Source organism: Cryptomeria japonica, unplaced genomic scaffold (assembly GCF_030272615.1).
Source record: "Cryptomeria japonica unplaced genomic scaffold, Sugi_1.0 HiC_scaffold_24, whole genome shotgun sequence".
Taxonomy (NCBI): domain Eukaryota; kingdom Viridiplantae; phylum Streptophyta; class Pinopsida; order Cupressales; family Cupressaceae; genus Cryptomeria; species Cryptomeria japonica.
The window spans coordinates 1,212,501-1,222,758 of NW_026728846.1; positions in this window are offsets into that span (position 1 = coordinate 1,212,501).

The window sequence follows — 10,258 nt, forward strand, 5'->3', positions numbered from 1 at the left end:
TCCATTTCCCAGGTATATGCCCCCTACGCACTTTTGGTGGCGCAACTCGCACGAACAGTCCCACCTCGACCCCGTAAACAAGCTTTTTTGCCTCGAAGAGTTCGTCGGAGACGAAGAAGCAACCTTCAGTGCAAACGTAGCACTCTTTTGTGCAACCGCCCAAACAACGCCCCCTCTACCCTCTGTCGAAACACTCGGCATTGCTGCTCCCTAAGGTGAGCTTCTCCTCATAGGCAATTCCGCTCTTATCCGGTCACGTTTGTGTGCCCGAATTTCGCAAGGCAACCTCCATGGGACATGGAAAAGACTCAAGAAGAGAGCTCGCTCACGGGAGAGAGAAGCCAAGGAGACCACGAGAGTGCTGAGAGTGGGACAGCGCTGAATAGGCGGGAGAAGCCTGCGCGTATAAACGGAGATATATATCCAATTGCAACGAAGGAACGTGCCAAAGATCGAGAACAATGGCAGAAATGCTAGTAACGTGCACTTCGGGACCAACGCATCACCGGAAGACAACCGCCAAACATCGAAAGAGTCGCGATGCTCCGCAACCTACGTGCAAAGCGGTCGCACACCGGGTAAGGGAGTGAGAGCCCCAAACATAGCTGGGCGAGGCGCTCACTCCGCTCTTTAATATCTCGTTAATACCGCCAAGGAAATGGCACAAGCACACACACACAAGCATCCTCGGAAGAGGACAGTTCGAGTGACAGGTCAAATCCAAGAGTTCCGAAGACTACCTCCAGGAACAATCGGGAACAAGACCGATTACAAGTCGTCGAGTCTGTTACTGGGCGAACACGAGATGCGCACAGGAAATCGATCAGCCCTCACAATGGCCCAAGGCCAGAGATCGGACTGCTACGATTTACCCCAACAATCATCGTGCCACTCTTCGCAGAGAGGTGATAGACGCCAACGAGCCCGCGCATAGCAATCGAGGTGTAAAAAGGGCGTTGAAGGCAGGAAGCCTGGACGAAAGAGGCTACGAGGTCACCTCGAAGCGGTCTAAGAATCGGGCGCACTTGGGGCAACTACCAGTGCCAACCCCTTATCCCGCGGTGCGTCCGACACACAGAAATTTCCAAGGCGGCCAAGGAGCCTCCCCGCATAGCAATCGGGGTGTGAGGTTACGGATGCAGCATTGATAGCAATCGAGGTGTGAGGCGAAGGATGCAGAAGTGAGAGCCGAGGGATGTAGCAGAGATAGCAATCGGGGTGTGTGATGCAGAAGAGATAGCAATCGAGGTGTGCGGTGGGAAGGGCCCAGCAGCCAGAATGCATGAAGCGACGGATGAAGCAGTGATGACAACCGGGCTGTGAGGAGAGGAGGGATGCAGCCAAGAAAGCAATCAGGGCTCGAGGCAAGGGATGCATCAAGGATAGCAATCATGTTGTGAGGCGAGATTCCAAAGGCTAAACGTGAGAGGCTGCAGGGTCGACTCAGAGAGGTCTATGCATGTGAGAGGCTGAAAGCAAGGTCGACTCGGAGCGGTCTATGCATCGGGCGCGCTTGGGGCGACTACCAGTGCCAACCCCTTATCCCGCGACGCGTCCGACAAAGAGAACGTTCCAAGGCGGCAGAGGAGGTTACCAGCCGAAGGATGCAGTAGCAATAACAGGTATAGTTCCGCGGCGGCCGAGAAGACTCACCGCATAGGAATCGGGATGCGAGGCGAGGGATGCGGCGGGAAGGCCCCGACGGCTAAACGGAAGAGGCTGCAGGGCCGCCTCGGAATGGTCCAAGCATCGGATGCGATTGGGACGACTACCAGTGCCAACCCCTTATCCCGCGATGCGTCCGATACACAGATAGTTCCAAGGCGGCCGAGGAGCCTCACCGCATATCAATCGGGGTGCGAGGCGAGGGATGGGGCGGGAAGGCCCCAACGGCTAGACGGAAGAGGCTTCAGGGCCACCTCGGAATGGTCCAAGCATCGGACGCGCTTGGGGCGACTGCCAGTGCCAACCCCTTATCCCGCGATGCGTCCGATACACAGATGGTTCCAAGGCGGCCGAGGAGCCTCACCGCATAGCAATCGGGGGTGCGAGGCGAGGGATGGGGCGGGAAGGCCCCAACGGCTAGACGGAAGAGGCTTCAGGGCCGCCTAGGAATGGTCCAAGCATCGGACACGCTTGGGGCGACTACCAGTGACAGCCCCCTATCCCGCGATGCGTCCGATACGAAGATGGTTCCAAGGCGGCCGAGGAGCCTCACCGCATAGCAATCGGGGTGCGAGGTGGGGGATGCGGCGAGATGGCCCCAACGGCTAGACGGAAGAGGCCACAGGGCCGCGTCGGAATAGTCCAAGCATCGGACGCGCTTGGGGCGACTACCAGTGACAACCCCTTATCCCGCGATGCGTCCGATACGAAGATAGTTCCAAGGCGGCCGAGGAGCCTCACCGCATAGCAATCGGGGTGCGAGGTGGGGGATGCGGCGAGATGGCCCCAACGGCTAGACGGAAGAGGCTGCAGGGCCGCCTCGGAATAGTCCAAGCATCGGACGCGCTTGGGGCCACTACCAGTGACAACCCCTTATCCCGCAATGCGTCCGATACGAAGATAGTTCCAAGGCGGCCGAAGAGCCTCACCGCATAGCAATCGGGGTGCGAGGTGGGGGATGCGGCGAGATGGCCCCAACGGCTAGACGGAAGAGGCCACAGGGCCGCCTCGGAATAGTCCAAGCATCGGACGCGCTTGGGGCGACTACCAGTGACAACCCCTTATCCCGCGATGCGTCCGATACGAAGATAGTTCCCAGGCGGCCGAGGAGCCTCACCGCATAGCAATCGGGGTGCGAGGCGAGGGATGCGGCGAGATGGCCCCAAAGGCTAGACGGAAGAGGCTGCAGGGCTGCCTCGGAATAGTCCAAGCATCGGACGCGCTTGGGGCGACTACCACTGCCAACCCCTTATCCCGCGATGCGTCCGATACACAGATAGTTCCGAGGCGGCCGAGGAGGTGGGGGATGCAGCGAGATGGCCCCAACGGCTAGACGGAAGAGGCTGCAGGGCCGCCTCGGAATAGTCCAAGCATCGGACGCGCTTGGGGCGACTACCAGTGACAACCCCTTATCCCGCGATGCGTCCGATACACAGATAGTTCCGAGGCGGCCAAGGAGCCTCACCGCATAGCAATCGTGGTGCGAGGTGGGGGATGCGGCGAGATGGCCCCAACGGCTAGACGGAAGAGGCTGCAGGGCCGCCTCGGAATGGTCCAAGCATCGGATGCGCTTGGGGCGACTACCACTGCCAACCCCTTATCCCGCGATGCGTCCGATACACAGATAGTTCCAAGGCGGCCGAGGAGCCTCACAGCATAGCAATCAGGGTGCGAGGCGAGGGATGCGGCGAGAAAGCCCCAACGGCTAGAGGGAAGAGGCTTCAGGTCCGCCTCGGAATGGTCCAAGCATCGGACGCGCTTGGGGCGACTACCAGTGACAACCCCTTATCCCGCGACGCGTCCGATACACAGATAGTTCCAAGGCGGCCGAGGAGCCTCACCGCATAGCAATCGGGGTGCGAGGCGAGGGATGCGGCGAGAAGGACCCAACGGCTACACGGAAGAGGCTTCGGGGCCGCCTCGGAATGGTCCAAGCATCGGACGCGCTTGGGGCGACTACCAGTGACAACCCCTTATCCCGCGACGCGTCCGATACACAGATAGTTCCAAGGCGGCCGAGGAGCCTCACCGCATAGCAATCGGGGTGCGAGGCGAGGGATGCGGCGAGAAGGACCCAACGGCTACACGGAAGAGGCTTCGGGGCCGCCTCGGAATGGTCCAAGCATCGGACGCGCTTGGGGCGACTACCAGTGACAACCCCTTATCCCGCGACGCGTCCGATACACAGATAGTTCCAAGGCGGCCGAGGAGCCTCACCGCATAGCAATCGGGGTGCGAGGCGAGGGATGCGGCGAGAAGGACCCAACGGCTAGACGGAAGAGGCTTCGGGTCCGCCTCGGAATGGTCCAAGCATCGGACGCGCTTGGGGCGACTACCAGTGACAACCCCTTATCCCGCGACGCGTCCGATACACAGATAGTTCCAAGGCGGCCGAGGAGCCTCACCGCATAGCAATCGGGGTGCGAGGCGAGGGATGCGGCGAGAAGGACCCAACGGCTAGACGGAAGAGGCTTCGGGTCCGCCTCGGAATGGTCCAAGCATCGGACGCGCTTGGGGCGACTACCAGTGACAACCCCTTATCCCGCGACGCGTCCGATACACAGATAGTTCCAAGGCGGCCGAGGAGCCTCACCGCATAGCAATCGGGGTGCGAGGCGAGGGATGCGGCGAGAAGGACCCAATGGCTAGACGGAAGAGGCTTCGGGTCCGCCTCGGAATGGTCCAAGCATCGGACGCGCTTGGGGCGACTACCAGTGACAACCCCTTATCCCGCGACGCGTCCGATACACAGATAGTTCCGAGGCGGCCGAGGAGCCTCACCGCATAGCAATCGGGGTGCGAGGCGAAGGATGCGGCGAGAAGGACCCAACGGCTAGACGGAAGAGGCTTCGGGTCCGCCTCGGAATGGTCTAAGCATCGGACGCGCTTGGGGCGACTACCAGTGACAACCCCTTATCCCGCGACGCGTCTGATACACAGATAGTTCCAAGGCGGCCGAGGAGCCTCACCGCATAGCAATCGGGGTGCGAGGCGAGGGATGCGGCGAGAAGGACCCAACGGCTAGACGGAAGAGGCTTCAGGGCCGCCTCGGAATGGTCCAAGCATCGAACGCGCTTGGGGCGACTACCAGTGACAACCCCTTATCCCGCGACGCGTCCGATACACAGATAGTTCCGAGGCGGCCGAGGAGCCTCACCGCATAGCAATCGGGGTGCGAGGCGAGGGATGCGGCGAGAAGGACCCAACGGCTAGACGGAAGAGGCTTCAGGGCCGCCTCGGAATGGTCCAAGCATCGGACGCGCTTGGGGCGACTACCAGTGACAACCCCTTATCCCGCGACGCGTCCGATACACAGATAGTTCCGAGGCGGCCGAGGAGCCTCACCGCATAGCAATCGGGGTGCGAGGCGAGGGATGCGGCGAGAAGGACCCAACGGCTAGACGGAAGAGGCTTCAGGGCCGCCTCGGAATGGTCCAAGCATCGGACGCGCTTGGGGCGACTACCAATGACAACCCCTTATCCCGCGACGCGTCCGATACACAGATAGTTCCGAGGCGGCCGAGGAGCCTCACCGCATAGCAATCGGGGTGCGAGGCGAGGGATGCGGCGAGAAGGACCCAACGGCTAGACGGAAGAGGCTTCAGGGCCGCCTCGGAATGGTCCAAGCATCGGACGCGCTTGGGGCGACTACCAGTGACAACCCCTTATCCCGCGACGCGTCCGATACACAGATAGTTCCGAGGCGGCCGAGGAGCCTCACCGCATAGCAATCGGGGTGCGAGGCGAGGGATGCGGCGAGAAGGACCCAACGGCTAGACGGAAGAGGCTTCAGGGCCGCCTCGGAATGGTCCAAGCATCGGACGCGCTTGGGGCGACTACCGTTGCCAACCCCTTATCCCGCGATGCGTCTGATACACAGATAGTTCCGAGGCGGCCGAGGAGCCTCACCGCATAGCAATCGGGTTGCGAGGCAGATTATTGGGAAGGGAACCCCCTGGGATGCGGCTCAAGCAGTGCCCAAAGGGACTGGAATGCGGAATCACATCGAGAGACCCAAATGCTATACGAGGGCTCAAATCGAATTATCGATTTGGCCACGACATGGACGCATCGGAACGACTACCTTTGCCGAACCACTCGCAATTGCATCCATACCGAAACCAATAGACATTTCCGTTAGAGCCCTCGCATAGCATTCGGGAATCTCGCATGCCCCTCTAAATCGACCAATGCTGGCGCTCAATGAAAATCCGAGCGCTACCACCGTTCGAGCGCCAGCATTGGTCGAGTTAGAGGGGCACGGGGGAGAATGCTCCAGTCAACACCTCCCCTATATAAGTTATTTGTCCGATTCTCGCACAACCGTAGTCTGCCTCGTCGAATCAAACAACGGTCCCAGATTCCGACTTCCGTTCCGTAGAGACCCAAAAGCTAGATGGAGGCTCGCAAGAAAGAGAGTCGGCGCATAGCAATCGGGTTTCTCGAACGTTTAGGGACCGAGCTCACTTGCGGATAGGGCAAAATCCGCCAAGCAACCCAAAAGCTAGACGGGGGCTCGAATCGAATCGCCTAGGCGGCCACAACAACGACGTGTTGGATCGACTACCAGTGCCAAACCATTCAGCAAGACTAGTCTGTGTCGAGGCCGGATAGAGATTCTCAGAGAGCGCCCGCATAGCATTTAGGAGACCTGCCGCGTCCCTCACACTCGACAAATGGTGGTGCACGTTTATAAATCCGAGCGATCCCAACCCTTTCAAGCACCAACATCGGTCGAGATAGAGGGGCACGGAGGGGGCTGCGTGAGACAACACAGTCCCCTATATAAGTTATTTGTCCGATTCTCACACATCCGAAGAATGGTCATCAAATCGGACAACAGCCCAAACTTCCGACTTCCGTCCCAGAAAGCCCAAGAGCTATCTAAAACGTTCATGGCCGGAACTCGATCGCGGCTATACCAGTCCGCCAAGCAACCCAAAAGCTAGACTGGAGCTCTAGTCGAATCACCTCTGTGGCCATTGCAAGGACGTGTTGGAGCGACTACCATTGCCGAACCATTCCGCAGGTCGAGTCCATACCAAGGCCGCATAGAGATTCACGATGAGCTCCTGCATAGCAATCAGGAGACTTGCCGTGTCCATCACAATCGATAAATCCTGGTGCAAGATTTTTGCATCCGAGCGCTCCAACCAGTCGAGCACCAGCATCAATCGACATAAACGGGCACGGGGGGAGGATGCTCGAGAACACTACCTCCCCTATATAAGTTATTTGTCCGATTCTCAAGCAGCCGAAGTCTGGTCATCGAATCGGGTCAAAGACCACAACTTCCGACTTTACCCACAATGCAAGTCATCGAATCGAACATCGGCCCCCGAGTCGGACTCCATGCGTATGTCAGGTCATCGGACCCAAATTCCGCCTTCCTGCGCATGGCGGGCCATCAATATCAACTCGGTCATCGGACCCAAACTCCGCCTTTTTGCGTATGGCACGCCTTCAAATCGGTCATCGGACCCAAATTCCGCCTTCCTGTGCATGGCGGGCCATCAACATCAACTCGGTCATCGGACCCAAATTCCGCCTTTCTGCGCATGGCACGCCATCAACTCGGTCATCGGACCCAAATTCCGCCTTCCTGCGCATGGCAGGTCATCGGACACAAATTCAGACCTCGCCAATATGCCTACGTATCGAATCGGTCATCGGACCCAACTTCCGACTTCATCCATACTGTAGGGTCTTTGAGGTTGGCGCGGTGCGCTCAACCCAGGGAGTCGACCCATCGAAGCATACACCTCCCCTATATAAGCTATTTGTCCGATTCCCACACCTGTGTAGTTTGCACCTCTGACCAGGACATCGACCCCAACTTCCGAACTCGACTGCAACGACGGCACCAGCGCCTTGGTGCGCACCTTGCGACGCACAGTCCCAACATTCGCCTTCCTGCACATGGCAGGTCATCGGACCCAAATTCCGACCTCGCGAGTATGCCTACATATCGAATCGGTCATCGGACCCAACTTCCGACTTCATCCATACCGTAGGGTCTTTGAGGTTGGCGCGGTGCGCTCAACCCGGGGAGTCGACCCAACGAAGCATACACCTCCCCTATATAAGCTATTTGTCCGATTCCCACACCTGTGTAGTTTGCACCTCCGATCAAGACATCGACCCCAACTTCCGAACTCGCCTCCAACGACCGAACCAGCGCCTTGGTGCGCACCTTGCAACGCACAGTGCCAACATTCGCCTTCCTGCACGTGGCAGGTCATCGGACCCAAATTCCGACCTCGCGAGTATGCCTACATATCGAATCGGTCATCGGACCCAACTTCCGACTTCATCCATACCGTAGGGTCTTTGAGGTTGGCGCGGTGCGCTCAACCCGGGGAGTCGACCCAACGAAGCATACACCTCCCCTATATAAGCTATTTGTCCGATTCCCACACCTGTGTAGCTTGCACCTCCGATCAGGACATCGACCCCAACTTCCGAACTCGACTAAAAAGACCGCACCAGCGCCTTGGTGTGCACCTTGCAACGCACAGTGTCAACATTCGCCTTCCTGCACATGGCAGGTCATCGGACCCAAATTCCGACCTCATGAGCATACCTACTAATCGAATTGGTCATCGGACCCAACTTCCGACTTCATCCATACCGTAGGGTCTTTGAGGTTGGCGCGGTGCGCTCAACCTGGGGAGTCGACCCATCGAAGCATACACCTCCCCTATATAAGCTATTTGTCCGATTCCGACACCTGTGTAGTTTGCACCTCCGCTCAGGACATCGACCCCAACTTCCGAACTCGCCTGCAACGACCGAACCAGCGCCTTGGTGCGCACCAAAAGTGCGCACTTTTGGAGGGCACTTTTGTGCGCTCCAAAGGTGCGCACTTTTGGAGGGCACTTTTCTGCGCTCCAAAGGTGCGCACTTTTGGAGGGCACTTTTTGGAGGGCACTTTTCTGCGCTCCAAAGGTGCGCACTTTTGGAGGGCACTTTTTGGAGGGCACTTTTCTGCGCTCCAAAGGTGCGCACTTTTGGAGGGCACTTTTTGGAGGGCACTTTTCTGTGCTCCAAAGGTGCGCACTTTTGGAGGGCACTTTTTGGAGGGCACTTTTCTGCGCTCCAAAGGTGCGCACTTTTGGAGGGCACTTTTCTGCGCTCCAAAGGTGCGCACTTTTGGAGGGCACTTTTTGGAGGGCACTTTTCTGCGCTCCAAAGGTGCGCACTTTTGGAGGGCACTTTTTGGAGGGCACTTTTCTGCGCTCCAAAGGTGCGCACTTTTGGAGGGCACTTTTTGGAGGGCACTTTTCTGCGCTCCAAAGGTGCGCACTTTTGGAGGGCACTTTTGTGCACTCCAAAGGTGCGCACTTTTGGAGGGCACTTTTCCTGTGCTCCAAAGGTGCACACCTAGGTGAGCACCTTCGACCACACCTTGTAGCACACCAAACTCTGACTTTCGACTTCATCCGCAATGCAGGGTCTTTGAGGTTGGCGCAATGCGCACAACCAGGGGAGTCGACCCATCAAACCCAACACCTCCCCTATATAAGCTATTTGTCTGATTCTCATACATGCGTAGCCTGCAGGAGCAATTAGGACATCGACCCCAACTTTCGGCTTCTAAACGAAAACAAGGTCTTTGAGGTTGGTGTAATGCGAACAACTAGGGGAGTCAACCCATCAAACCCAACACCTCCCCTATATAAGCTATTTGTCTGATTCTCATACATGTGTAGTCTACAGGAGCAATTAGGACATCGACCCCAACTTTTGACTTCTTAACGAAAACAAGGTCTTTGAGGTTGACGTAATGCGCACAACCAGGGGAGTCGACCCATCAAACCCAACACCTCCCCTATATAAGCTATTTGTCCGATTCTCATACATGTGTAGCCTGCAGGAGCCATTAGGACATTGACCCCAACTTTTGACTTCTTAACGAAAACAAGGTCTTTGAGGTTGGCGTAATGCGCACAACCAAGGGAGTTGACCCATCAAACCCAACACCTCCCCTATATAAGCTATTTGTCTGATTCTCATACATGTGTAGCCTGCAACAACGATTAGGACATCCACCCCAACTTCTGAATTCGTCTGCGTTGACCGCACCAAAGGTGCACGCCTTGGTGCTCACCAAAATCCGACTTCCGACTTCTTCTGCTATGCGGGGTCTTTGAGGTTGGCGCAGTGCGCACAACCAGGGGAGTCAACCCACCGAATGCAACACCTCCCCTATATAAGCTATTTGTCTGATTCTCATACATGCGTAGACTGCAGCAATGATTAGGACATCCACCCCAACTTTTGACTTCTTAAACAAGACAGGGTCTTTGAAGTTGGTGCAGTGCACACAACCAGGGGAGTCGACCCATCAAACGCAACACCTCCCCTATATAAAGCTATTTGTCCGATTCTCATACGTGTAGTCTGCAGCAGCGATTAGGACATCGACCCCAACTTCCGAATTCGTTTGCATTGACCGCACCAAAGGTGCACGCCTTGGTGTGCACCCTGGAGTGCACTTTGGTGCTCACCTCGGTGCACACTTTGGTGTGCACCTCGGTGTGCACCAAAGGTGCGCACCTTGGAGCGCACCAAAGGTGTACACTTTGGAGCG